The sequence below is a fragment of the Drosophila teissieri genome, chromosome X, assembly GCF_016746235.2.
Source record: "Drosophila teissieri strain GT53w chromosome X, Prin_Dtei_1.1, whole genome shotgun sequence".
NCBI classification, from domain to species: Eukaryota; Metazoa; Arthropoda; class Insecta; order Diptera; family Drosophilidae; genus Drosophila; species Drosophila teissieri.
Window position 1 is genome coordinate 11,531,054 of NC_053034.1, and position 5,313 is coordinate 11,536,366.

The following is a 5,313-nucleotide window of genomic DNA, read 5'->3' on the forward strand; positions in this document are numbered from 1 at the left end:
GGCCAGACAGACAATTACATAAATGCCCGGCACAGGTAGTTGGCTCGCTCAGTGACCAGAGTAAACAAAAAGGCACGAGGAAAAGCATAACTAAACAAATTTCAACAATTGACAGAAGAACATGGCAAAAATATGAGCGTCGCAAGATTCAAGCATTTTATTTCCAGCAAAATTGTACATATTAATAAAATAACTTAAAATATAACGTATATTAATGCTCCATTTATTAAGAGTTACATCAAAGCGTAATATATACCTAAATAAATAAATAAGAAAATAAGAAGAATTCGTTATTTCGAATTACCAATTACCGAAGCTCAAAAGTGAGTAGACAAGTTCTTTAAAAGTCTTGAAAAACGAATCAAGCCACTCATAACTTAGAACAGAAAACAGCATAATTATTTGCCTGACAAGTTGGTAAAACCTTTCTAAACTGTTTCTTGTTTATTTGATTAGTTTGTTTTGTAGTTTTTTTCGTTGACATTGCTCACTTGGCTGCACGTGGCGTATGCGCAATATTCTGTGGTCGGTGCTCGGTGGTCGGTGGTCTTTGGTCTGAAATCTTGAATTAACAGCAGCCACACCCCGAAAACAAGAATGTCGCTTTTTGCTCGGATCCATTTCAATTGCAATTTTTATAACGCTGCCCAGCGATTTTATGCCGCATTTTATTGCTTAACAATGGGATCTGAAATTCGGTTTTTCGCTCTTATCGCAAGGCCGTTCGTAAAAACATATATACATACATATATTCAGTTGATCTGGACTGTCCCAGTTGATTGCATTTTATTGATTTTATTATTCTGCGATTATGGCTCATTAAGTTTACAACTTTTCGGCCATCTTCTTTAGCATCGAGCGTGCCCATTTACGCTGAAAAATTCGCCAATTGATTTATCCGTGAGGTTGTGTAAAAATGGCAAGTGCAATTATTCGATTTACAAAATATACGGATATATTCACAATGAAATTAAAAGCTAAATGTTATAAATATAAACATTTTAGGAAGGACAAAAGAACCGGGGTCTCTGTAAATATTCACGTGCGTCATTACATTTGGCAAATTACCTTACGTGCTAGACGAATTTCCAATTAAGCGAGCTTTTCAACAAGAGAGCACTTTTCTCCCACAATAGATCAATGACACCGCCCCAAACATCCGCCCCCAAAAACGTTTCACAATCCCAAGAAAACCGGGGACCTTGACTATCAAATGCGAACTACATTTCAATGTCGACTCATACCGCCCACCCCCCGAGAACACAATGCTACTTCCAGATACTACAGCTACATTCGAGATGTTCTAGATACGATCTGATACGATCCGATACGATCCGATACGATGGATACGATCGGATACGATCCGATCCGATCCGATCCAAAGCCGTGCTCACGACCTTCCTCGTGCTGCCTGCGTTGCCTTTGCCACACGCCACACAAATTGACGTAGTAAACTCTTTCCAACTGGCGGTAAATACCATTTATGTACTTAATATTTATTTATTTTGTATTTTTTTTCCCGTTGTTCGCGTCTCTCAGGGTAAGTTTTCCAAACAATAGCGGGAAAAAATTAGCACAGCTGCTTCAAAAAAAAAAAACGAAAAAAAGGGAGGAAAAAAAACGAAATACAAATAACACACAAAATTAGAAGAAGAAAAAAATATTGAGCAAAGTACGTGAAAAGCGCGAATACAAATACAAATACAAATATTATTGCAAAAATTAAACAAATAGCGAGGAGGCTGAGAAAACTATTTAGTTTTTTCCAATAAAAATCCACAATATTTATTTCGCCCCCTTCCCCCTCCCATCGAAGAGCAAATTGCAATTAGCAGCAATTTGCGAACTATCTAATTGATAAGCTGCATATTTGTTTGCGCTGGCCCAGGTGAAATTCGTAGTCTGAAATTCGTAATCCACATATCAATAATGTACAATCCGTAATCCAGACCAGACTTTGCATAGCCTTCCCGTGAGTGATCAGTCATCGCGACAATTAATGTGCGACATTAGAGTGGACCATTAACACGCCACTGCTAAGTGGCCATCCTCCAACGTCCATCGTTCGTCGTTCATCGTCCATTTTTCGTGCGGTCAAAACCCCTTCAACCCTTGAGTAATTATCGCCAATCAATGGGAAGTCGCGTCTTGCGAAACTGCGATGCCCACACATTGATGAAATATTTTTTTGTGTTTTAATCTAGGAATCGAAATTGGAATTAGAGTTCGTAACGAAAATTGGGGCCGGGGAGGCCTGTCTTTCATATACTCGTCTGTCTTTCGTATTCGATCTTCTGGCGGGAGAATCGAATCCGGTTTTTATTTTCGGCTCTTCTGTTGTGGCTTTTATTTCCAGCATTATGACAAATGTCTGGCGATCCATCAAAATGTGCCAAACACTCGCTTATTTATGAATGTGGCGTAGCAAATGTCCAGCGTTCCCCGTAATTTGGTTCACTTTATTGTCTGGCCATATCCCAATATCCAATTTCATGCGACTTTTGGGGCGGAGCCCACATACGTGGAAGGCAATGTCTAAATTCAGTGAGGAGGGTTTGCCACTTTAGCACATTAACTAAAACAGACTACCATTTATTGCGCACTAAGCTTATTCTGGATTATGTATGTACTTAAAGGTGTAAGGCATCAATTATACTCGTATATTGCTTAACAATGTTTTCAGCTCCGATTTTCATTCCTTTCCAAATTATCAGTTGCACTTAACTGTAAGCAACCCTATTCAATTTGTTATGCAAATTTATAAAACGTAAAACCCCAATTAATCATATTTTTTCCCGTCCACAGTTTCAAAACATTAATTAACTTCTTCGCTGTGGATTCTGTCAAATGAAAACCACTCCCATGTGCAAAATTCTTGTCTATAAAAAACAAAAAAAACCGCAACTGAATATTTATTCTGAGGTTAACCAAAAAAACCATAAAATCCAATAAGTTATGGGGGCTGTAAAAGGTGTATAGAAAAAATGTAAGTTTGACAGCATTTACAGCGAAAACCATCACCATCTGGGCCTCCAAATAGTTATAATTCCGTTCATCTACATATATGTAGTATATGTTGTTAACATATTTATGCTTCGCCGTTTGCATGTGAATTATTATTTAATTTTATCTGCGTAGCCATCCATACAGTTTCCTTGAGGTTTTGCATAGAAGTACAAAAAGCATTGCTGTGTTTACAAATCAATAATGCAAAAATCCGCATGGTAGGCGTAATCAACAACCGTTGCGGCCACGCCCTCCCCTTCCTCATCATCATTATGGTCACTTGCACAGCAAATAAAAGTTCAATGTTTGAATACATTAAACTTAAAGACCCAGCCTGCTATGTAGATACTTATACTCGTACTTGTACATATAATATGTATGTACATGTGCTGATAATACTGCTGGAGGTAGGCCAGACTTGTCGAGGTGCCTCGAGGTGCTGACAGCGAAATGACCATTTTCAATAACACTCACGTAGCATCCGAGTCGATAAATTACAATAAAAGGCGGCGAGGGATCCACGGTTGAAATTTCGTCGCTGGTAGCACGTCCAAAAACAACATTCAACATTCAACACTCAACTTTCAACAATCCAGTGGCAGCCACAGAAGCGACAGCAACGGGAGCAGCGAATGGGAAGGTTACCACTTTGGGTGACCCCACAGAACACGAACTACCAATGCACTTAACATTATATTAACAATTATATCAAACTAAAATCAAACTATATCAACTATGAGTGTATGGTAATTAAATAAGAACAGCTAAAATAATAAATATATTTAGTAACTTCGTATGCATAATAACGAATGATTTGAATACGCAACATAAAAAATAACTAATCACAGCTCATTAGGTGTCAAATATAATAAACTGTTGAATAGCAAACGAAATAATCAATAAGACGGATTATAATAATAAATACAAATGAGCACAAACGAAAAAATAAATAAAGAACTTATTTGACAATGCAAATAAATAAACACGAGCACCGAAAAAGGTGCACAATAGTTCAATTTGTTTTCTATGGAAGTGGCTGAACTGCAGGTAGGAAATTTATTATCCATGCATCAATATTGTGGGACCAATTCAACAGTAAAACCAACCGAACCCGATTTAAAGGGAATAAGTACCAGAAGCAGTGAAGCACAAGGCAGACGAGTTTTCATCGGCGAGGAAGAAACAATTATGTATGTGAAGGCCAAGGACGACCGGCCATTCCCTGGATTCGTGATCGGGTCAAGGGATTTCCCACTCCTATTTTTAGGCAGTTCGATGGAATCAATGAAATATTATATCAAGGGGCTCTTATCACAAAAAATCAAGACAATTACGCCGGAACAATAAACAAATAATGGTTGACTAAGCCGCTTATTTATAATTCTATATATTTATACCTATACAATTGATTAAGCACCTGTCCACTTTCAAGTTGATGATATGCACAAATAATTGCAATTCGGGATGTCTGAGGAGGATCTTGAAGTGATCCCAAATCGCCATCTTTCCTGGCAGGCCTTGAATCATCGGGGTGATTCCCCCGCCTATCCGCATGAATCACCGGGCCTCAAATATAATCAAAGAATAATAATTTTTAATCAAACCTCGATAAGTATTTGGAGTTGCATTTGTATTTCCTAATTAATTAGCTTCGCGTCTAGTTTTGTTTGCCCGATTTTGTTCATCGAAAACAACGAGAAATGCAGACGTCATACATTAGAAAACAAGATATCAGTCAGCATTGTATTTGCATATATTCGGGTGTGCACTTCAAGAAATACTTGGCACTTTTCGAAGCATACGTCTGCAATATTAAGTAGTTATTTCTTATCGAAAAAATATAAATAACCCTTCCAATTCATGACCCGTAAATAGATAGCACTACTTTATGCGGCCAATTAAACAAATTGTTTCAAATCAAGTTTATCTTTATTGATTGTTTATAGCTCGATCTATAGGCGGCAATTAAAACTTTCGGAAAAACCTCATCCACCAGACTCTGCCCAAATGATAAGGTCGCCGGATGATAAGAATCGAGGCATGATGAGTGCCCTCACGATGATAAGGCTAATAATTTCCAATTATCGACGGCTATTGATTGTCACAAGGGGGGAAATGGGTTTCACTACAGCACTCAGCCATAAACATTGAATGTAAACTTTACTCAAAAAACTAACTAACTATTTTTTGTATATTAATATATCTTATTTTGATGCGGTGCAACAACAATTTCATTCTCTGAGTTACCAAACGGTTAGTATCGGTTTAGTATCGGTTCGGTTTGGGAATTGGTCCAAAACGATTTCG

General features: G+C 37.7%; 1 long non-coding RNA gene across 2 annotated transcripts; it reads right to left on the reverse strand.

Moving 5' to 3' along the window:
• LOC122623670 lies at window positions 1-3,972 on the reverse strand. 2 transcript variants are annotated; one of them, XR_006326421.1, is made up of 3 exons: window positions 1,069-3,972; window positions 747-873; window positions 1-688 (listed from the first exon to the last, which is right to left on the reverse strand). It is a non-coding gene; the product is annotated as an uncharacterized LOC122623670 (long non-coding RNA). The 2 variants fall into 2 exon arrangements; XR_006326422.1 differs by having other exon boundaries at window positions 1-256; window positions 312-688; window positions 747-3,971.
• Between the last annotated feature and the right edge of the window lie 1,341 nt (window positions 3,973-5,313).